We start from the raw sequence: 25772 nt of genomic DNA on the forward strand, positions 1-25772 counted from the left end.
AGAGTATTATAGTTTTGTTTTAGTTGATCATAACAGAATATTTTAATTGATTATTTTGTGTTCATTCTTTTTGCTATTAGAGTTTCATAAAATTTTTCTAGTTCATTCTTTTTTCTATTAGTTCATTTGTTGAGCTAAATGACTCTGAAATTGAAAAGCACTTCAAATGAACTGTGAAAAGGTTGAAAGTTGGCATGGTATCATCATTTCACCCACATAGCATGTGCTAAAAAGTTGAGAGGGTTACGGCAAAAACTGGATGCACTTAGCGTACACAATGGACAATCTTTTTTGAAGTATCAGGGTTTCAGACAAAAACTCATCTGTTACAAAGGGATTTCATTTTTTGAACGTACTTGAACTCCAGACTTTTTGTGTGTTCAAAATACACCATTCAAAGCCACATCATTAATTTTCAACCCTTTCTGACTTCATTTGTTATGTTCATGCATTTACTGATTTTATTGAGCTATATGACCCTGAAATTGAAAAGCACTACAAATGAACTCTGAAAAGGTTGAAAGTTGGCATGGTATCATCATTTAACCCACATAGTGTGTGCTAAAAAGTTGAGAGGGTTACGGCAAAAACTGGATGCACTTCGTGTACAAAATGGACAATCTCTTTCGAAGTATCAGGTTTCAGACGAAAACTCATCTATTACAATGGGATTTCCTTTTTTTTGAACTTATTTGAACTCCAAACTTTTCGTGTGTTCAGAATGCACCATTCAAAGCCACATCATCAATATTCAACCCTTTCTAACTTCATTTGCTATTTTTCATGCATTTACTGATTTTTTTTAGCTATATGACCCTGAAATTTAAAAGCACTAGAAATGAACTCTGAAAAGGTGGAAAGTTGGCATGGTATCATCATTTCACCCACATAGCATGTGCTAAAAAATTGAGAGGGTTACGGCAAATACTGGATCACTTCGTGTATAAAATGGACAATCTCTTTCGAAGTATCAGGGTTTCGGATGAAAACTCATCTGTTCCAAAAGGCATTTCATTTCTTCACATGTAACTGAAGTGATATTCTAGATCAAAGGCATCATCATAATAGTTGTGGAGATAATGTCTTCACTTTTTCTTCTCTTGTGTCCTTCGCTTATTGCGTCGTAACCATGGATAATATTCATCGTTTAACAGGGTGCTTGGGTCAGCCTTGACTTTGAAGGGAGGAATTTCATAAAACTTCTCATAATCTTCGGACATGTCTTTCTTGCCCTCCAATCCCACGATGTCTCTTTTTCCTGAAAGAACTATGTGGCTTTGGTTCATCGTATGATGTATTCGCTTCCTTATCTTTTCTTTTTCTCGGTTTAGTAGACATGTCCTTCACATAGAAAACCTGCGCCACATCATTGGCTCGGACAAATGTTTCGTCTGTGTACGCAAGATTGTTCAGATCCACAGTTTTCATTCCGTACTTTGGGTCTACCAGTACCCCACCTTGATACGCCTCTGTCGTATCTATAATTTTTTATTGTTCCATGCCAATATTCTACAACTTTTACATACTTTTGGCAACTTTTTATACTATTTTGGGACTAACATATTGATCCAGTGCCCAGTGCCAGTTCGTTTGTTGCATGTTTTTTGTTTCGCAGAAAATCCATATCAAACGAAGTCCAAACGCGATAAAAACTTCTGGAGATTTTTTTGGAACACATGTAATTTTTGGGAAAAAGAATCAACGCGATACAATGCACGAGGGCCCCACGAGGGTGAGGGTGCGCCCCAGGGGGTAGGGCTTGCCCTGGGCCCTCGTGGAGACTCCGTAAGGAGGTTGGTGCCCTTCTTTCGCCACAAGAAAGCCAATATCCGGATACAAATCGTGTTAAAATTTCAGCCCAATCGGAGTTACGGATCTCTAGGAATATAAGAAACGGTGAAAGGCCATAATCTGGAACGCAGAAACAGAGAGAGACAGAGAGACAGATCCAATCTCGGAGGGGCTCTCGCCCATCCGCCGCCGTGGAGGCCATGGACCAGAGGGGAAACCCTTCTCCCATCTAGGGAGAAGGTCAAGGAAGAATAAGAAGGGGGGCTCTCTCCCCCTCTCTTCCGGTGGCGCCGGAACACCGCCGGGGCCATCGTCATCACCGCAATCTACACCAACACCTATGTCATCTTCACCGACATCTTCATCACCTTCCCCCATCTATCTACAGCGGTTCACTCTCCTGCAACCCGTTGTACCCTCTACTTGAACATGGTGCTTTATGCTTCATATTATTATCCAATGATGTGTTGCCATCCTATGATGTCTGAGTAGATTTTCGTTGTCCTATCGGTAATTGATGAATTGGTATGATTGGTTTAATTTGCTTGTGGCTATGTTGTTGTCCTTTGGTGCCCATCATATGAGAGCGCGCGTGGATCACACCATAGGGCTAGTTGTATGTTGATAGGACTATGTATTGGAGGACAAGAGTGACAGAAGCTTCAACCTAGCATAGAAATTGATGCATACGGGATTCAAGGGGACCAATATATCTTAATGCCATGGTTGGGTTTTACCTTAATGAACGTTAGTAGTTGCAGATGCTTGCTAATAGTTCCAATCATAAGTGCATAGAATTCCAAGTCAGGGATGACATGCTAGCAATGGCCTCTCCCACATAAAACTTGCTATCGGTCTAGTAATGTAGTCAATTGCTTAGGGACAATTTCGCAACTCCTACCACCACTATTCCACACTCGCTATACTAACTTTATTGCTTCTTTACTTAAAAAAGGCCCTAGTTTTTATTTACGTGCTCTTTATATTCTTGCAAACCTATCCAGCAACACCTACAAAGTACTTATAGTTTCATACTTGTTCTAGGTAAAGCGAACGTCATGCGTGCATAGAGTTGTATCGGTGGTCGATAGAACTTGAGGGAATATTTGTTCTACCTTTAGCTCCTTGTTGGGTTCGACACTCTTACCTATTGAAAGAGGCTACAATTGATCCCCTATACTTGTGGATTATCACGCCTCCTGACAGATTGACCCATTTGCACTGAAACAAAGGGACCTTAAAATCATGTCCATAGTCAAGTTCCCATATGTCCACTATCTAACCATAATTTGTGTCATTTCCCCTCTTGGTTGCTGCATCAAAGCGGACACCGCTATTTTGGTTGGTGCTCTTTTGATCTTGGGCGATCGTGTATTCCCATTTATCTCGTACCCTTTGTAAGTCAGTTCAGTCGAAGATGGTCCCCTGGCCAAATAGTACAGCTCATCAGAACCAGTGTTGTCACCTCTGAGACGTGTTTCCAACCAACTGGAAAAAGAATTGTGTGTTCACATGTAACCCAGTCGTCACACTGCACCGGTTGTTTGGAGCGCGTAATGTTCTTGTGTTCATCGACATACGCGGTCACCAAGGTAGAATTCTATAGAACTGTGTAGTGTGCTTGAGACCAAGAATGCTCGTCCCTACATATTATTGAGTCCCCTCCTAGCATGCTGTTTCCAGTCAGTCTCTCCTCATATAGCGATTGAGGGATGATACGTCTCCAATGTATCTATAATTTTTTATTGTTCCATGCTATTATATTACCTGTTTCGGATGTTTAACGGGCTTTACTATGCACTTTTATATTATTTTTGGGAGTAACCTATTAACCGAAGGCCCACTGCAAATTGCTGTTTTTTGTGCCTATTTCAGTGTTTCGCAAAAAAGGAATATCAAATGGAATCCAAACGGAATGAAACCTTCGGGAGAGTTATTTTTGGGACAAACGCAATCCATGAGACTTGGAGTGGACGTCAAGGAAGCAACGAGGAAGCCACGAGGCAGGGAGGCGTGCCCAGGGGGTAGGCGCGCCCCCCACACTCGTGGGCCCCTCGTGGCTCCACCGACCTACTTCTTTCGCCTATATATACTCATATACCCTGAAAACATCCGGGAGCACCACAAAACCCTATTTCCACCGCCGCAACCTTCTGTACCTGTGAGATCCCATCTTGGGGCCTTTTCCGGCGCTCCGCCGGAGGGGGAATCGATCACGGAGGGCTTCTACATCAACACCATAGCCTCTCTGATGATGTGTGAGTAGTTTACCACAGACCTTCGGGTCCATAGTTATTAGCTAGATGGCTTCTTCTCTCTCTTTGGACCTCAATACAAAGTTCTCCTCGATCTTCTTGGAGATCTATTCGATGTAATTCTTTTTGCGGTCTGTTTGTCGAGATCCGATGAATTGTGGGTTTATGATCAAGATTATCTATGAACAATATTTAGTTCTTCTCTGAATTCTTATATGTATGATTTAACTATGTTTGCATGTCCCTTCGAATTATCAGTTTGGTTTGGCCTACTAGATTGATCTTTCTTGCAATGGGAGAAGTGCTTGGCTTTGGGTTCAATCTTGCGGTGTCCTTTCCCAGTGACAGTAGGGGCAGCAAGGCACGTATTGTATTGTTGCCATCGAGGATAAAAAGATGGGGTTTTATGTTGGGGAACGTAGTAATTTCAAAAAAAATCCTACGCACACGAAAGATGATGGTGATGCATAGCAACGAGAGGGGAGAGTGTTGTCCACGTACCCTCGTAGACCGAAAGCGGAAGCGTTAGCACAACGCGGTTGATGTAGTCGTACGTCTTCACGATCCGACCGATCAAGTACCGAACGCACGGCACCTCCGAGTTCAGCACACGTTCAGCTCGATGACGTCCCTCGAACTCCGATCCAACCGAGTGTTCAGGGAGAGTTTCGTCAGCACGACGGCGTGGTGACGATGTTGATGTTCTACCGACGCAGGGCTTCGCCTAAGCACCGCTACAGTATTATCGAGGTGGATTATGGTGGAGGGGGGCACCGCATATGGCTAAAAGATCAAACTATCAATTGTTGTGTGTTTGGGGTGCCCCACTGCCCCCGTATATAAAGGAGCAAGGGGGGGTGCGGCCGGCCTAGAGAGGGGGCGCGCCAGGAGGAGTCCTACTCCTACCGGGAGTAGGACTCCCCCCCCCTCCCCGCTTTTCCTTGTTGGACTAGGAGAGAGAGGGGAAAGAGGTGGAGGAGAAGAAGGAAGGGGGGCGCCGCCCCCCTCTCCTTGTCCTATTCGGACTAGGGGGGAGGGGCGCGCGGCCCTTGCCCTGGCCGCCTCTCCTCTCTTCCACCAAGGCCCACTAAGGCCCATTAAGTCCCCGGGGGGTTCCGGTAACCTCCCGGTACTCCGGTAAAATCCCGATTTCACCCGGAACACTTCCGATATCCAAACATAGGCTTCCAATATATCAATGTTCATGTCTCGACCATTTCGAGACTCCCCGTCATGTCTGTGATCACATCCGGGACTCCGAACAACCTTCAATACATCAAAACATATAAACTCATAATATAACTGTCATCGAAATGTTAAGCATGCTGACCCTACGGGTTCGAGAACTATGTAGACATGACCGAGACACGTCTCCGGTCAATAACCAACAGCGGAACCTGGATGCTCATATTGGCTCCCACATATTCTACGAAGATCTTTATCGGTCAGACCGCATAACAACATACGTTGTTCCCTTTGTCATCGGTATGTTAATTGCCCGAGATTCGATCGTCGGTATCTCAATATCTAGTTCAATCTCGTTACCGGAAAGTCTCTTTACTCGTTCCGTAATACATCATCTTGCAACTAACTCATTAGTTGTAATGCTTGCAAGGCTTAAGTGATGTGCATTACCGAGAGGGCCCAGAGATACCTCTCGACAATCGGAGTGACAAATCCTAATCTCGAAATACGCCAACCCAACAAGTACCTTCGGAGACACCTGTAGAGCACCTTTATAATCAACCAGTTACATTGTGACGTTTGTTAGCACACAAAGTGTTCCTCCGGTAAATGGGAGTTGCATAATCTCATAGTCATAGGAACATGTATAAGTCATGAAGAAAGCAATAGCACCATACTAAACGATCATGTGCTAAGCTAACGGAATGGGTCATGTCAATCACATCATTCTCTTGATGATGTGATCCCGTTAATCAAATGAAAACTCATGTCTATGGTTAGGAAACTTAACCATCTTTGATCAACGAGCTAGTCAAGTAGAGGCATACTAGTGACACTCTGTTTGTCTATGTATTCACACATGTATTATGTTTCCAGTTAATACAATTCTAGCATGAATAATAAACATTTATCATGATATAAGGAAATAAATAATAACTTTATTATTGCCTCTAGGGCATATTTCCTTCAGTTTATATCATATTGCTTGAGTTTATCCCTCTACATCATGTCATCTTGCCTAATGCGTTACTCTATTCTTATGAACTTAATACTCTAGATGCATGCTGGATAGCGGTCGATGTGTGGAGTAATAGTAGTAGATGCAGAATTGTTTCGGTCTACTTGTCGCGGATGTGATGCCTATATACATGATCATGCCTAGATATTCTCATAACTATGAACTTTTTCTATCAATTTCTTGACACTAATTTGTTCACCCACCATAGATCATGCTATCTTGAGAGAAGCCACTAGTGAAACCTATGGCCCCCGGGTCTATCTTCCATCATATTATTTTCCTATCAATTTATTGTTTCTTCCGTCTTTTATTTTTCAATCTTTACTTTCCAATCTATATCATAAAAATACCAAAAATATTTATCTTATTATCTCTATCAGATCTCACTTTTGCAAGTGGCCGCCTTGGTTCTCAAAATTGAGGGAAATCCTTATGCTACTTTGCTGCATCACCCTTTCCTCTCAAGGGAAAACCAACGCATGCTCAAGAGGTAGCAAGAAGGATTACTGGTGCCGTTGCCGAGGAGATCTACACACAAGTCCAAGACATACCAAGTACCCATCACAAACTATTATCCCTCGCATTACATTATTTATGCCTCATTTTCCTCTCCCCCACTTCACCTTTGCCGTTTTATTCGCCCTCCTTCCGTTCGATCTTGCATAACCATGTACCTTCTTTTTTCTTGCATCTTCTCTTGCTAAAAGTTTGTGGATCCTCATCCACTTGCTAATCTCTTTAAGAGATCCAATTATGATGAACCTATGCTAGTGAGTTGAGTGCACTAGATTATCTTTATGAGGTTTTGCTTGAAATTCGTGAATCTGAAAATTGTGATGAAGTACTTTATGAAGCGATTCACGATAGACCTTCGAATAAAAAGCATGATTGCAATGATTTTATTATAAATTCTATTAATGTAAATTGTGCTAATAATATGCAAAACCCTAAGCTTGGGGATGCTAGTTTTGCTATGTCCTCTACTTGTTGCAATGATCATGATTGGGGTTATAGTGCTTCTTATGATCTTGAAAATTTATTTAAGCCTCATGATGAATATGAGATTGATAATAGTGTTTGCAATATTATTGAAAGTGGGTTTAGGAAGACTGTCAACTTTAGATCCCACATATTTGGATAATGTTCAATCTTATGAAGTTTTTGACAAAAGTGGGTTCGGAGAGGTCATGACTTTATTTTATGTTAATCCCACTATTTTGGAAGAGTTTCAACTTCACATGCATGTGGATCGTGTTGAAAATATGTTATGTGAGAGTTATATGTTGAATTTGAATATTACCCCCACATGTAATTATTATGAGAGAGGAAAATATGGTTGTAGAAATTTTCATGTTACTAAATTACCTCTCGTTATGTTGAGATTGTTTCTCACTTCTTTCTTGCATATGCTAGTTTTTGCTTGTCTTGATAATTTATTAGCCAATAAGATGCCTATGCATAGGAAGTATGTTAGACTGAGATGTGTTTTTCATATGCTATATGATGCTCTCTTTGTGCTTCAATTCTTGTCTTTCATGTGAGCATCATCAAATTATTAATGCCTAGCTAGGGGCGTTAAACGATAGCACTTGTTGGGAGGCAACCCAATTTTATTTTTGTTCCTTGTTTTTTTTCCTGTTTAGTAATAAATAATTTATCTAGCCTCTGTTTGGATGTGTTTTTATGTTTTAATCTGTGTTTGTGCCAAGTAGAACCAATAGGATATTCTTGGGTGGTAGTTGTTGATCTTGCTGAAAAAGACAGAAACTTTGCACTCACAAAAATAATTGTTAAAATTCACCAGAACGAGATAAAATACCAATTATTTTTGAATTAGATCAATATACAAATTTTCCAGGTTATCCTAGTTGTTCAGAAGTTTTGGAGTTCCAGAAGTATTCGAACAAATCAGATTGCTACAGGACTGTTCTGTTTTTGACAGATTCTGTTTTTGTGTGTTGTTTGATTATTTTGATAATCTATGGCTAGTACCGGGGGGTAGGAACCATAGAGAAGTTGGAATACAGTAGGTTTAACACCAATATAAATAAAGAATGAGTTCATTACAGTACCTTATTGTGGTGGTTTGTTTTAGTTCGCTAATGGAGCTCATGAGATTTTCTGTTGAGTTTTGTGTTGTGATGTTTTCAAGTTTTGGGTAAAGATTTGTGGATTGTGGAATAAGGAGTGGCAAGAGCCTAATCTTGGGGATGCCCAAGGCACACCAAGGTAAAATTCAAGGACAACCAAAATTCCTAAGCTTGGGGATGCCCCGGAAGGCATCTCCTCTTCTTTTTCGTTCATCGGTAACTTTACTTGAGGCTATATTTTTATTCACCACATGATATGTGTTTTGCTTGGAGCGTCTTGTATGATTTGAGTCTTTCTTTTTAGTTTACCATAATCATCCTTGCTGTACACACCTTTTGGAGAGACACACATGAATCAGAATTTATTAGAACACTCTATGTGCTTCACTTATGTCTTTTGAGGCTAGATAATCTTGCTCTAGTGCTTCACTTATATCTTTTTGAGCACGATGTTGGTTTTATTTTATAGAAATTATTGATCTATCATGCTTCACTTATATTACTTTGAGAGTCTTATAGAACAACATGGTAGTTTGCTTTGGCTATAAAATTAGTCCTAATATGATGAGCATCCAAGATGGGTATAAAAAAACTATCATATAAACTGCATTGAATACTATGAGAAGTTTGATTCTTTATAATTGTTTTGAGATATGAAGATGGTGATATTAGAGTCATGCTAGTTGAGTAGTTGTGAATTTGAGAAATACTTGCTCTAAAGTTTGTGATTCCCGTAGCATGCACATATGGTCAACCGTTATGTGATGAAGTCGGAGCATGATTTATTTATTGATTGTCTTTCCTTATGAGTGCGGTCGGGGACGAGCGATGGTCTTTTCCTACCAATCTATCCCCCTAGGAGCATGTGCGTAGTACTTCGTTTTGATAACTAATAGATCTTTGCAATAAGTATGTGAGATCTTTATGGCTAGTGTTGAGTCCATGGATTATACGCACTCTCACCCTTCCACCATTGCTAGCCTCTCTAATACCGCGCACCTTCGCGGTATCATACACCCACCATATACCTTCCTCAAAACAGCCACCATACCTACCTATTATGGCATTTCCATAGCCATTCTGAGATATATTAACATGCAACTTACCACCGTTCCGTTCTTATGACACGTTTCATCATTGTCATATTGCTTTGCATGATCATGTAGTTGACATCGTATTTGTGGCAAAGCCACCTTTATAATTCTTTCATACATGTCACTCTTGAGTTCATTTCATATCCCGCTACACCGCCGGAGGCATTCACATTGAGTCATATTTTGTTATAAGTATTGAGTTGTAATTTTTTAATTATAAGTAAATAAAAGTGTGATGATCATCATTAATTATTAGAGCATTATCCCAAGTGGGGAAAGGATGATGGAGACTGTGATTCCCCCATAAGTCGGGATGAGACTCTAGAAAAAAAAGAGGCCATAAAAAGCAAAAAGGCCCAAATGAAAAAAATTAGAGAAGAAAAGAGAGAAGGGGACAATGCTACTATCCTTTTACCACACTTGTGCTCAAAATAGCACCATGATCTTCATGATAGAGGTCTCCTATGTTGTCACTTTCATATACTAGTGGGAATCTTTCATTATAGAACTGGCTTGTAATCCAATGATGGCTTCCTCAAATGCCCTAGGTCTTCGTGAGCAAGCAAGTTGGATGCACACCCACTTTGTTTCTTTTGTTGAGCTTTCATACATTTATAGCTCTAGTGCATCCGTTGCATGGCAATCCCTACTCACTCACATTGATATCTATTCGAATGGGCATCTCCATAGCCTGTTGATACGCCTAGTTGATGTGAGACTATCTTCTCCTTTTTGTCTTCTCCACAACCACCATTCTATTCCACCTATAGTGCTATGTCCATGGCTCACGCTCATGTATTGCATGAAGATTGAAAAAGTTTGAGAACATCAAAAGTATGAAACAATTCTTGGCTTGTCATCGGGGTTGTGCATGATTTAAATATTTTGTGTCATGAAGATAGAGCATAGCCAGACTATATGATTTTGTAGGATAACTTTCTTTGGCCATGTTATTTTGAGAAGACATGATTGCTTTGTTAGTATGCTTGAAGTATTATTATTTTTATGTCAATATTAAACTTTTATCTTGAATCTTTCGAATCTGAACATTCATGCCACAATAAAGAAAATTACATTGAGAATTATGCTAGGTAGCATTCCACATCAAAAATTCTGTTTTTATCATTTACCTACTTGAGGACGAGCGGGAATTAAGCTTGGGGATGCTTGATACGTCTCCAACATATCTATAATTTTTGATTGTTCCATGCTATTATATTATCTGTTTTGGATGTTTAATGGGATTTACTATGCACTTTTATATTATTTTTGGGACTAACCAATTAACCAAAGGCCTAGTGCAAATTGTTGTTTTTTTTGCCTATTTCAGTGTTTCGCATAAAAGGAATATCAAACGGAATGAAACCTTCGGGAGAGTTATTTGGAACAAACGCAATCCAGGAGACTTGGAGTTGATGTCAAGAAGCAACGAGTAAGCCATGAGGCAGGGGGCGCCCAGGGGGTAGGTGCACCCCACACCCTCGTGGGCTCCTCGTGGCTCCACCGACCTACTTCTTTCGCCTATATATACTCATATACCCTGAACAACATCCGGGAGCACCATGATACGTCTCCGTCATATCTACTTTTCCAAACACTTTTGCCCTTGTTTTGGACTCTAACTTGCATGATTTGAATGGAACTAACCCAGACCGACGCTGTTTTCAACGGAATTGCCATGGTGTTATTTTTGTGTAGAAATAAAAGTTCTCGGAATGACCTGAAAATCAACGGAGATTATTTTCGGAAATAATAAAAAATACTGGCAAAAGAATCAAGGCCAGGGGGCCCACACCCTGTCCACGAGGGTGGGAGGCGCGCCTACCCCCCTAGGTGCACCCCCTGCCTCGTGGCCCCCCTGGTGCTACACCGACCTCAACTCCAACTCTATATATTCACGTCCGGGAACAAAAAATCAGAGAGAATGATTCATCGCGTTTTACGATACGGAGCCGCCTCCAAGCCCTAACCTCTCTCGGGAGGGCTGATCTGGAGTCCGTTCGGGGCTCCAGAGAGGGGAATCCGTCGCCATCATCATCATCAACCATCCTCCATCACCAATTTCATGATGCTCACCGCCGTGCGTGAGTAATTCCATCGTAGGCTTGTTGGACGGTGATGGGTTGGATGAGATTTATCATGTAATCGAGTTAGTTTTGTTAGGGTTTGATCCCTAGTATCCACTATGTTCTAGATTGATGTTGCTATGACTTTACTATGCTTAATGCTTGTCACTAGGGCCCGAGTGCCATGATTTCAGATCTGAACCTATTATGTTTTCATGAATATATGTGAGTTCTTGATCCTATCTTGCAAGTCTATAGTCACCTACTATGTGTTATGATCCGGCAACCCCGAAGTGACAATAATCGGGACCACTCCCGGTGATGACCGTAGTTTGAGGAGTTCATGTATTCACTATGTGTTAATGCTTTGGTCCGGTACTCTATTAAAAGGAGGCCTTAATATCCCTTAGTTTCCACTAGGACCCCACTGCCACGGGAGGGTAGGACAAAAGATGTCATGCAAGTTCTTTTCCATAAGCACACGTGTGACTGACACGTCTCCATCGTATCTATAATTTTTTATTGTTCCATGCCAATATTCTACAACTTTCATATACTTTTGGCAACTTTTTATACTATTTTTGGGCATAACATATTGATCCAGTGCCCAGTGCCAGTTCCTGTCTGTTGCATGTTTTTTGTTTTGCAGAAAACCCATATCAAACGGAGTCCAAACGGGATAAAAACTGACGGAGATTTTTTTGGAATATTTATGATTTTTGGGAAGAAAAATCAACGCGATACGATGCCCGAGGGGGCCACGAGGCAGGGGGGCGTGCCCCAGGGGGTCAGGCACGCCCTGGACCCTCGTGGTCACCCCGTAAGGCGATTGGAGCCCTTCTTTTGCCGCAAGAAAGCTAGTTTCCGGATAGAGATCGTGTCCAAAATTCAGCCCAATCGGAGTAACGGATCTCCGGTTATAAAAGAAACGGTGAAAGGGAAGAATCTAGAACGCAGAAACAGAGAGAGACAGAGAAACAAATACAATCTCGGAGGGGCTCTCGCCCCTCCCATGCCATGGAGGCCAAGGACCAGAGGGGAAACCCTTCTCCCATCTGGGGAGAAGGTCAAGGAAGAAGAAGAAGAAGAAGGGGGCCCCTCTCCCCCTCTCTTCCGGTGGCGCCGCAACGCTGTCGTGGCCACCATCATCATCACCGCGATCTTCACCAACACCTCCGCCATCTTCACCAACATCCCCATCACCTTCCCCTCTATCTACAGCGGTCCACTCTCCCGCAACCCGCTGTACCCTCTACTTGAACATGGTGCTTTATGCTTCATATTATTATCCAATGATGTGTTGCCATCCTATGATGTCTGAGTAGATTTTTGTTGTCCTAACGGTGGTTGATGAATTGCTATGATTGATTTAATTTGATTGTGGTTATGTTGCTGTCCTTTGGTGCCCATCATATGGGCGCGCGCGTGAATCACACCATAGGGTTAGTTGTATGTTGATAGGACTATGTATTGGAGGACAAGAGTGACAGAAGCGTCTACCTAGCATAGAAATTGATGCATACGGGACTGAAGGAGACCAATATATCTTAATGCTATGGTTGGGTTTTACCTTAATAAACGTTAGTAGTTGCGGACGCTTGCTAATAGTTCCAATCATAAGTGCATAGAATTCCAAGTCAGGGATGACACGCTAGCAGTGGCCTCTCCCACATAAAACTTGCTATTGGTCTAGTAAAGTAGTCAATTGCTTAGGGACAATTTCGCAACACCTACCACCACTTTTCCACACTCGCTATAATTACTTTATTATGTCTTTATCTAAACAGCCCCTAGTTTTTAATTACGTGCTCTTTATTATCTTCCAAACCTATCCAGAAACACCTACAAAGTACTTCTAGTTTGATACTTGTTCTAGGTAATGCAAACGTCAAGCGTGCGTAGAGTTGTATCGGTGGTCGATAGAACTTGAGAGAATATTTGTTCTACCTTTAGCTCCTCGTTTGGTTCGGCACTCTTACTTATCGAAAGAGGCTACAATTATACTCACATAGAAACCGCCATTTGTAGAATGCTCTTTTGCTTCATTTATACTTGTTAGAGCGTGGGCATATCTTTTGTAGAAAGAATTAAACTCTCTTACTTCATTTATATCTATTTAGAGAGATGACAGGAGCTGGTCATTCATATGGTTAGTCATAAAATCCTACATAAAAGTTGTAGATCACTGAATATGATAAGTTTGATTCCTTGCAATAGTTTTGCGATATAAAGATGGTGATATTAGAGTCATGCTAGTGGGTAGTTGTGGATTAGTAGAAATACTTGTGTTGAGGTTTGTGATTCTCGTAGCATGCACGTATGGTGAATCGTTATGTAACGAAGTTGGAGCATGAGGTAATTATTGATTGTCTTCGTAATGAGTGGCGGTCGGGGACGAGCAATGGTATTTTCCTACCAATCTATCCCCATAGGGGCATGCGTACTAGTACTTTGCTTCGAGGGCTAATAAACTTTTGCAATAAGTATATGAGTTCTTTATGACTAATGTGAGTCCATGGATTATACGCACTCTCACCCTTCCATCATTGCTAGCCTCTTCGGTACCGTGCATTGCCCTTTCTCACCTCGAGAGTTGGTGCAAACTTCTCCGGTGCATCCAAACCCCGTGATACGATACGCTCTATCACACATAAGCCTCATTATATCTTCCTAAAAATAGCCACCATACCTACCTGTTATGGCATTTCCATAGCCATTCCGAGATATATTGCCATGCAACTTCCATCATCATCATATACATGACTTGAGCATTTATTGTCATATTGCTTTGCATGATCGTAAGATAGCTAGCATGATGTTTTCATGGCTTGTCCGTTTTTGATGTCATTGCTACGCTAGACCATTGCACATCCCAGTACACCGCCGGAGGCATTCATATAGAGTCATATCTTTGTTCTAGTATCGAGTTGTAATATTGAGTTGTAAGTAAATAAAAGTGTGATGATCATCATTATTAGAGCATTGCCCCCAAAAAAGGCCAAAGAAGCCTAAATAAAAAAAGGGGGCCAAAGAAGCCCGCAAAAAAAGAAAAAAATAGAAAAATGGGCAATATTACTATCCTTTTACCACACTTGTGCTTCAAAGTAGCACCATGTTCTTCATATAGAGAGTCTCTTGAGTTATCACTTTCATATATACTAGTGGGAATTTTCATTATAGAACTTGGCTTGTATATTCCAACGATGGGCTTCCTCAAATGCCCTAGGTCTTCATGAGCAAGCAAGTTGGATGCACACCCACTTAGTTTCAGTTTGAGCTTTCATATACTTATAGCTCTAGTGCATCCGTTGCATGGCAATCCCTACTCCTCACATTGACATCAATTGATGGGCATCTCCATAGCCCGTTGATTAGCCGTGTCGATGTGAGACTTTCTCTTTTTTTGTCTTCTCCACATAACCCCCATAATCATATTCTATTCCACCGATAGTGCTATATCCATGGCTTGCGCTCATGTATTGCGTGAGGGTTGAAAAGGCTTAAGCGCGTTAAAAAGTATGAACCGATTGCTCGGCTTGTCATCGGGGTTGTGCATGATTTGAATATTTTGTGTGGTGAAGATGGAGCATAGCCAGACTATATGATTTTGTAGGGATAACTTTCTTTGGCCATGTTATTTTGAAAATACATGATTGCTTTATTAGTAGGCTTGAAGTATTATTGTTTTATGTCAAATGATAGACTATTGCTTTGAATCACTCGTGTCTTAAATTCATGCCATGATTAGATTACATGATCAAGATTATGCTAGGTAGCATACCACATCAAAAATTATCTTTTTTATCATTTACCTACTCGAGGGCGAGCAGGAATTAAGCTTGGGGATGCTGATATGTCTCCGTCGTATCTATAATTTTTGATTGTTCCATGCCAATATTCTACAACTTTCATATATTTTTGGCAAGTTTTTATACTATTTTTGGGACTAACATATTGATCCAGTGCCCATTGCCAGTTCCTGTCTGTTGCATGTTTTTTGTTTCACAGAAAACCCATATCAAACGGAGTCCAAACGGGATAAAAACTGACGGAGATTTTTTTTAATATTTATGATTTTTGGGAAGAAGAATAAACGTGATACGAAGCCCGAGGGGGCCACAAGGCAGGGGGGCGTGCCATAGGGGGTCAGGCGTGCCCTGGACCCTTGTGGCCACCCTGTAAGGCGGTTGGAGCCCTTCTTTCGCCGCAAGAAAGCTAATTTCCGGATAGAGATCGTATCCAAAATTCAGCCCAATCGGAGTTACGGATCTCCGGCTATAAAAGAAACGGTGAAAGTGCAGAATCCAGAACGCAGAAACAGAGAGAGACAGATCCAATCTTGGAGGGGCTCTCGCCCCTCCCATGACATGGGGGCCAAGGACCAGAGGGGAAACCCTTCTCCAATCCAGGGAGGGGGTCAAGGAAGAAGAAGAAGGGGGCCCCTCTCCCCCTCTCTTCTGGTGGCGCCGGAACGCTGCCGTGGCCACCATCATCATCACCGCGATCTTCACCAACACCTCCGCCATCTTCACCAACATCCCCATCAACTTCCCCCCTCTATCTACAGTGGTCCACTCTCCCACAACCCGCTGTACCCTCTACTTGAAGATGGTGCTTTATGCTTCATATTATTATCCAATGATGTGTTTCCATCCTATGATGTCCGGGTAGATTTTCGTTGTCCTATCGGTGGTTGATGAATTGCTATGATTGATTTAATTTGCTTGAGGTTATGTTGTTGTCCTTTGGTGCCCATCATATGAGCGCGCATGTGGATCACACCATAGGGTTAGTTGTATGTTCATAGGACTATGTATTGGAGGGCAAGAGTGACAGAAGGTTCTACCTAGCATAGAAATTGATGCATACGGGATTGAAGGGAGACCAATATATCTTAATGCTATGGTCGGGTTTTACCTTAATGAATGTTAGTAGTTGCGGATGCTTGCTAATAGTTCCAATCATAAGTGCATAGAATTCTAAGTCAGGAATGACATGATAGTAGTGGCATCTCCCACATAAAACTTGCTATCAGTCTAGTAAAGTAGTCAATTGCTTAGGGACAATTTCGCAACTCCTACCACCACTTTTCCACACTCGCTATATTTACTTTATTGTGTCTTTGTCTAAACAACCCCTAGTTTTTATTTACGTGCTCTTTATTATCTTGCAAACCTATTCGGAAACACCTACAAAGTACTTCTAGTTTTATACTTGTTCTAGGTAAAGCGAACGTCAAGCGTGCGTAGAGTTGTATCGGTGGTTGATAGAACTTGAGGGAATATTTGTTCTACCTTTAGCTCCTCGTTGGGTTTGACACTCTTACTTGTCGAAAGAGGCTACAATTGATCCCCTATACTTGTGGGTTATCAATGACTATATTCGGAATACATGCCTACATTATATTGATGAATTGGAGCTAGTTCTGTGTCACCCTATGTTATAACTATTGCATGAATAATCGCATCCGGCATAATTCTCCATCACAGATCCAATGCCTATGAGCTTTTCACATATTGTTCTTCGCTTAGTTACTTTACCGTTGCCACTGTTACAATCACTACAAAACTGCTACTGTTACTTTTGCCACCGTTACCGTTACTTCCATACTACTTTGCTACTAAATACTTTGCTGCAGATATTAAGTTATCCAGGTGTGGTTGAATTGACAACTCAACTGCTAATACTTGAGAATATTCTTTGGCTGCCCTTGTGTCGAATCAATAAATTTGGGTTGAATACTCTACCCTCAAAAACTGTTGTGATCCCCTATACTTGTGGGTTATCAAGACTATTTTCTGGCGCCATTGCCGGGGAGCATAGCTCTATTCTTTGAGTTACTTGGGATTTATATCTGCTGGTCACTATGAGGAACTTGAAAGACGAGAAAACCAAAATTTATCCCTCAACTACGAGGGGAGGTAAGGAACTGCCATCTAGCTCTGCACTTCATTCACCTTCTGTTTTGAGTAAGCTTGCTACCTAAACCTGCTTCTGCTATTAATTTTGATATGTCGCGTGTTATTGATGAGGCCACTTCTGCTATGCATGATACTTATGATGAAACTACTTCTATGCTTGATACTATTGTGCCACTTGGTGAATTTCTTGCTGAACAACTTGCTAGGGCTAGAGAGAATGAAATTATTGAAACTGATAATATTGATGAAAGTGATGATGAAGATTCTCCCCTTGGATATGAATTGCCTGTTGTGCCTGAGGGTTATGTTATGGATGAAGAAACTGCTAGAGACTTTCTTACTTGCAATGATAGAGGTGATCTTAAAAAATTATTAGCTAAGCTTAAAGAAAAAACTCTGAATGCTAGAATGAAATATGATCCTGCTTAAGCTACTTCATCTATTTTTGTTACTGATAAGAATTATGATTTCTCTGTTGATCCTGATATAATCACTTTGTTTGAATCTGATCCTTTTTATGGCTATGAATCTGAAACTGTTGTGGCACATCTTACTAAATTTAATGATATAGCCACCCTGTTCACTAATGATGAGAAAACTCGCTACTATTATATCATTAAATTATTACCGTTCTCATTAAAGGGTGATGCTAAGATATGGTTTAATTCTCTTGATCCTGGTTGTGTGCGTAGTCCCCAGGATATGATTTATTACTTCTCTGCTAAATATTTCCCCGCTCATAAGAAACAAGCTGCTTTAAGTGAAATATATAATATTGTGCAAATTGAAGAAGAGACTCTCCCAGAAGCTTGGGGGAGGCTTCTCCAATTACTTAATGCTTTTCCTGCTCGTCCTCTCAAGAAAAATGAAATACTTGATATCTTTTATAATGGACTAACCAATGCTTCCAGAGACCACCTAGATAGTTCTGCTGGTTGTGTTTTCAAGGAAAGAACTGCTGATCAAGCTTAAATTCTATTGAATAATATGTTGACTAACGAAAATAATTGGACATTTCCTGAACCAACTCCTAAGCCAACTCCGAAGAAAAGGGGTATTCTATTTCTCCATGCTATATTATCTACTATTTTGGACTATATTGGGCTTTATTTTCCACTTTTATATTATTTTTGGGACTAACCTATTAACCGGAGGCCCAGCCCAGAATTGTTGTTTTTTTGCCTATTTCAATGTTTCGGAGAAGCAGAATATCAAACGGAGTCCAAACGGAATGAAACCTTCGGGAACGTGATTTTCTCAAGAAACGTGATCCAGGAGACTTGGACCCTACTCCAAGGAACAAAATAGGCAGTCATGAGGGTGGGGCGCCCCCCTAGGGCGCGCCCCCTGCCTTGTGGGCCCCTCGGAGCTCCACCGACGTACTCCTTCCTCCTATATATACCTACGTACCCCCAAACAAACAGAACAGGAGCCAAAAACCTAATTCCACCGCCACAACCTTCAATACCCACGAGATCCCATCTTGGGGCCTGTTCGGAGCTCCGCCGGAGTGGGCCATCATCACGGAGGGCTTCTACATCATCCTACCCTCTCCAATGAAGTGTGAGTAGTTTACCTCAGACCTTCGGGTCCATAGTTATTAGCTAGATGGCTTCTTCTCTCTTTTTGGATCTCAATACAATGTTCTCCCCCTCTCTCGTGGAGATCTATTCGATGTAATCTTCTTTTTGATGTGTGTTTGTTGAGACCGATGAATTGTGGGTTTATGATCAAGTCTATCTATGAATAATATTTGAATCTTCTCTGAATTCTTTTATGTATGATTGGTTATCTTTCCAAGTCTCTTCGATTATCAGTTTGGTTTGGCCTACTAGATTGGTTTTCCTTGCCATGGGAGAAGTTCTTAGCTTTGGGTTCAATCTTGCGGTGTCCTTTCCCAGTGACAGAAGGGGCAGCAAGGCACGTATTGTGTTGTTGCCATCGAGGATAAAAAAATGGGGTTTTTATCATATTGCATGAAACTATCCCTCTACATCATGTCATCTTGCTTAAGGTGTTACTCTGTTTTTAACTTAATACTCTAGATGCATGCTGGATAGCGGTCGATGAGTGGAGTAATAGTAGTAGATGCAGGCAGGAGTCAGTCTACTTGTCTCAGACGTGATGCCTATATACATGATCATACCTAGATATTCTCATAACTATGCTCAATTTTGTCAATTGCTCAACAATAATTTGTTCACCCACCGTAGAATACGTATGCTCTTGAGAGAAGCCACTAGTGAAACCTATGGCCCCCGGGTCTATTCTCATCATATCAATCTCCATCACTTTATTATTGCCTTGCTCTTTACTTTGCTTTTTACATTTCACTTTGCATCTCTATACCAAAAATACCAAAAATATTATCTATCATTTCTATCAGATCTCACTCCCGTAAGTGATCGTGAAGGGATTGACAACCCCTAATCGCGTTGGTTGCCTTGAGCTATTGTTTTGTGTAGGTACAAGGGACTTGCGTGTAGCCTCGTACTGGATTGATACCTTGGTTCTCAAAAACAGATGGAAATACTTATGCTACTTTGCTACATCATCCTCTCCTCTTCGGGGAAATCCAACGCAGTGCTCAAGAGGTAGCAGCCCCCCTGCCTCGTGGGGCCATGGTGGATCCCCTCCATTTATTCCAGCAACCACACACTCCTTCCTCCAAAAAAATCACCAACCAGCTGAAGCACGAGTTCTAGCTCATTTTGCTGCGATTTTCGATCTCCTTGCTCAAAGCTCCACTCACAAAACTACTTTGGGGGATTGTTCTTCGGTATGTGACTCCTCCAATGGTCCAATTAGTTTTTGTTCTAGTGATTTATTCATTGCAAACTTTTGATGCTTAGGTGACCCTGTTCTTGAGCTTGCATGTCAAATTTATAAGGTCCCAAGTAGTTCTAATGCATGATATAGTCTCTAGGCACTTGTGAGAGTAGTTGCTATCAATTTAGTTGAGTTTGGTCCATTTTTATTTTGAGTTACTAAAATTTTCAGAAATTTTTCAGAGGAAGAAATATGTTTAGGAAGATGTACCAAGGTGGTCCTTCAAGGAAGCAAGGAGCCAAGGTCGCAATACGCGATGCGGACGATGAACCACCGAGGGAAGCTCAAGTGCGGGCTTGTGAATGGCCGTCAGAGGACTTTATGGTTCGAGCAGGAATCACGGAGGAATTGACGCATATGTGTGTAACGCTGATCTTGAGAGCTTCAAGGCAGATAACTGCCGTTAGTACCACTATCTCACTGATTACTTTGTGAGAAGGTTTGAATTTTCATCATCACGCAATTCCCAAACTATCATGTTTGATCTTTATGAAAATTCTTATAATATGGACTTAGAAGATTTTAATACTGATTGCAAACTTCCACAATGGGGTAGCCCTAGTGAGCCTCGCAAATCTGAGTTTAGAGATTTTCTTGCTAGTATAACTGTGGGGGAGTATAGAGATATAAGACAAGCTACCATAGGGAGCATTCATTTCCCTGCTATACATTATTTTGCTCTCTTCATAGGTAGGTGCATAAATGGTAAGGATGAAGCATGTCACGTGTGTGTCCCTGACTTCAGTGTTCTCAGGAGTGCTATATTAGGAGATAAACATTATAATTTGGGAGCCATCGTTGCACGTAGGTTTCATAATAATAGAATTAATGGAGATTTCTTTGGTGGAATTTATGCAACCTGTCTAGCTAATTTTCTTGATATACCCATACGTGAGTATGATATTGAGTTGCCTCCTTTTTATTTAGATTAAGAGGCTATGGTTCGTCATCAGTTTGTTCAGAGGAATGATCAGTTCCTCCAGTACCAACTAATCTTTGACGGATGACACACCTATCACGTCGCTCTCCCTGCTCATACTTTCTTTGACTTTCAGGCAAAAGGGAGACATGTTATAACCAGGGAGGAGGCGAACAAGTACGAAAGGAGGACTGAGACAGCTCGCTTCCAAGCTGCAGCCCACGATGCAATAGCCGCTGCATCTCAGTACGACCCCAACTACAACTTTGGATATCCGCCAGGCCAGCCATGGCAGTACACCAACTTAGGACAAAAGCCTAAGCTTGGGGGAGTACGTATTTCTCACCAACATTACATTCATATTCACACACTCATGCTAGTTGTCGGTGCTCATACTTTTTCATTGTACTATCCATGCTAGATTATGTTCTTTTTCTCGCTTTCTTCTTGTGTGTTTATTAATCCTTAAGAAAAAAATTAGTTGTAGCTCTTAGCTTGTTTACTTTCCTTGCTTGTAGTAGTAATAATTAAAAGCAAACCCAAAAAGATTTCTCATTCTTCTTTTTACTTGTTGGGAGCTTTCCCGTGTAAATAAATTTATTTCTTTTCTTTTCCTTGGGGGTCGAGAGGAGAAGATCATAATGAAAATGTTGAAGTGGCTCTTATATGCATTATTGTTGATTTAACCAAGAGCCCATATTGCCTTGTCTTCTCCTGTTTATTGAATGCCCGCAGATTCCAGCTTAGTCCAATGCACGTGCACTATTATTATTATTCACATCGTTCGGTCGTGCAAGTGAAAGGCAATAATGACGATATATGATGGAATGATTGAGATAAGCAAAGTTGGTATGAACTCGACCTCTCTTGTTTCTATAAATATGATTAGTTCATCGTTCATGATTCAGCATATTATGAATAAACATGTTTGCAATGACAATTGGAGAGTATAGTTGCCTATGCCATGCTTAATTAGCTAGGAGCTTATAATGGTTTACCTTGCGTGCCAACATGCTATCAAAATGGTTGTGATGTGGTATGATAGGGTGGTATCCTCCTTTGAATGATTCATGTGACTTGACTTGGCACATGTTCACACATGTAGTTGAAACAAATCAACATAGCCTTCACGATATTTATGTTCATGGTGGATTATATCCTACTCATGCTTTCACTCAATGTTTATTAATTATAATTCATATTCATGACCGTTGTCGCTCTCTAGTTGGTCGCTCCCCAGTCTTTTTCTATCCTTCACTTGTACTAAGCGGGAATACTGCTTGTGCATCAAATCCCTTAAACCCCAAAGTTATTCCATATGAGTCCACTATACCTTCCTATATATGCGGTATCTACCTGCCGTTCCAAGTAAATTTGTATGTGCCAAACTCTAAACCTTCAAATGAAATTTTGTTTTGCATGCTCGAATAGCTCATCTATCAACTAGGGTTGTCTGTATCTCCTATCAACTAGGGTTGTCTGTATCTCGGTCCATTCGGGCTGACCGAGCTTTGCTCCTCTCGGTCCGGTCCTGGAAAATAGGCTCGGTAGCCACCTCGGTCCGGTCTGGACCGGACCGGCCACGGCCGCTCCAATGGCTGGCTCGGTCAAAGCCTGGACCGGACCGGACCGAGTCCACCCTGATCCACGCTTCCGGGCGACCTCGGCTGCCGCATCACCGACTCCTTCCTCGACGACAACGACCTCGACTGGTACATGGAGTACCGCGCTGTCTGCACCGGCTGGCGCGCCGCCACCGACGATCCAAGGAGCGACGCCTCTGACCCCCACTTTCGCCCGAGCCGGTGGATCATCCTCGATGAGGTCCTCCAGAGCCAAGGGAATCTTCTCGTGTTGAACACCGACACTGTCGCTTCCTCAGCAAGAATCTTCCGCAGCTCGGCGATTACCATGTCGTGGCTACCATTCTCGATGACTACTTTGTTCTGGCGGAAAAGACCGCTCCTCACGCCGCTCGCGTCCTCAACCCTCTTACTGGCGTCGTGATCCGTTTCGCGGCGCCCGTGCCCCCCGCTGTGGGAATCGCTGATGTCCTTTTCCCCCACAGATCTTTGCTTCGGCTCACCGTGTTCTCCGACTCATCTCGCAAGGCTTACTCGGAAGCTCCTCACATTGAAAGTTTCGTCAGATACAACCATAAGCAGCCAGCAGCTTACGATTTCTTCCAGAAGGCGGTCGTGGGTGGTGTTTACGCATGCTTTTCTGAAGCATCCGTAGCTCGTGAGATGATTATTTGCTTAGGCAAATTTCTTCCAGTTAATCTTTCTCCTATGACCGAGGTTTTCTCCCTTGATCTTCCTGGACATGGGTACGAAATGCGGTGTTTCCTAGTGGATTTGCATGAGCATATAATCATCATGAAGATCTTGAATCCACAGGGAGTCTTGGCTCTCTTTTCTTTCCAATTTGACACCGAGACAGGTAACCTCTGGTGTCTGAAGACCACAGATAGATATGCAATCTTCATCGGTGACCACAGGTTCTTCTCCGTCGATGTTGATGAGTTCCCAGGAACTAAGCCGGACTGTGTGTACTACACTCAACATTTGGGTTCATCCGCTCATATCTGCAAGTGCAACATCAAGGATAACAAAATAGAGAGGATCTCTGAAGCTGCAGATTTCGTGAAGCAGGGCAAAAAGTTTGTCCTGGTCACTGACCGTCCTTACACCATGATCCACCTTCTCGCCAGCTACACCATCAACAACCCGAATTCTCAACTGGCCTTGCAACAGATTCCATAAGGCGTCGGCAGAGCTTCATTTAATTCCTAAGGACAGTGATTTCATCCGACAAGAAGGCTATGCATTTGCTAAGTAATTCTTCTTGTTTCCCTTCTAGTATTTCATTTAGTTATTATGGTTATTATGCCTTGCCTGGTTAAGAGTAAGAAACAAGTAGATTCTATGTTAGATCACCTTTAGTGGAACTGCAGTTTGATGTCTTAATTGGTACTATTTGGTATCAACCTAATGCGGCATCTATTATATATCGTGCTTGATGGATGCTATATTATTTGGATATGTCCACTTGTTCTTCTCTTGTATTACTACTTCCTAGCAAATGCAATGTGGTGCTTAATTTCTAGCAGTAGTAAATGTTTGCCTTTTCAACTTCTAGATTTTGCTCCTGCAATGGAATCATCTTTGCAATGTCATGTCCTGTACAAGAAATGGTGTTAGATTTGCTTACCGACGGTTTGTCGAGCTGCTGTACAATGTGTCCTGGGCATACAACAGGGTATGTAAGGAATGTTTCATCTATTTTTGTAATGCTCTGATACGTCTATGCTTGAGTCCCTTGAACTAGTTGCATTTTTACGTAGTTTGTTCATTGCATTTATGGGCATTACGAAAGAAACACAATCTTTAGCATGAATGTTGTTAAAGAACTAAACTAAAGATGTTCCCTGCTTATAAATATTTGTCACGCAGTTGGCCGTTGTTGTTTCTACAAGGGTATTGTAGATTCTATATCTTTTTTGTACTACATTTACAAAGATTTTATCCTATTTAGACAATGTGTGTGTCCACCTGATCACCAAACCAGAGAAGTAGGCTATCAGGAGCTCAAAATGTCCTTGTACTGCTGCAACAGTAAGCAGAGAACAGATGTTGGAAGTAACATAGGCTAGTGGATGAACTACTGAAACATCAGTTCTAACCATACCTTGTATGATTTCTTCTTCATCTAGAACTGCAGCACCGTCGGTTTGTTGACGGAGAACAATGTGTTTAGGCGTTTCTTAATTGTAGCTGCAGTTGATGGGCGGGCCAATCATTCAGTTTGCTTCTATTATAGATTCTATCCTCAGGCAACTGCTGGACACTTGAAGTCTGCATTTTGCCATTGAGATCATCAATGCATTCAGATAGCATATCAATTGTTTTTTTTTCTAATTATCAGCTTGGTAGAAGGTTAGTGGTTCAGTCTCCAAGTATACAATTTTCAACACTAAGTCAAAGTTTAACTCCAAGTGGTTGTTCAGGCTAGTGTTTTTCTTTCAGACGGGTTACATTTGGAACTCTGATTTCTTCTTCTGAAGAACTATTCTCAAAAACAAAAGGAGAAGAAGATACTAAACAAATATGGGTGCAAGTATTTACATAGTTCGTTTGGAATGGAGTATCTGTATGCATGACATTCCAAACACTACAACAAAACAGCATATCACTGACCTGCTATTAAGCAATCTACACTGACGGGCTACCCTGCCCGTCTGATGAAAAGAAAACACACGGACCTGTCCAGGCCCGCACCACCTATGGTCTTTGGCGACTAGCTCTCCCTCCATCCTCCGCTTACAAACATTATTTAATAACTCCTGTTTCAAGCAGAGGTGGCAAATAGACTACAGAAGCAACAGTAATAAATAAGTTTCACATTATGTATTATATGTGGAATGTAAAATATCTATCTAAAAGTACGCGATCATCTTTCAAGTTTATAAATATAATTGTGTGATCCAAATATAACAATGTAATAATTTTGACAATAATTGTAGCTTAGTGTATACCATTATGATGCAAGTATCAACATGCTAGATGACTGTAAAACTATGTATGAGCATTGATATGCCTAAG

At 41.5% G+C, this 25772-nt stretch overlaps 1 pseudogene; it reads left to right on the forward strand.

The window, feature by feature from the left end:
* Nucleotides 1-22821: 22821 nt before the first annotated feature.
* On the forward strand, nt 22822-23933 carry LOC125528122 (annotated as a pseudogene).
* The last annotated feature ends 1839 nt before the right edge of the window (nt 23934-25772 follow it).

The sequence above is a fragment of the Triticum urartu genome, unplaced genomic scaffold, assembly GCF_003073215.2.
Source record: "Triticum urartu cultivar G1812 unplaced genomic scaffold, Tu2.1 TuUngrouped_contig_465, whole genome shotgun sequence".
In the NCBI taxonomy this organism is placed as follows: Eukaryota; Viridiplantae; Streptophyta; class Magnoliopsida; order Poales; family Poaceae; genus Triticum; species Triticum urartu.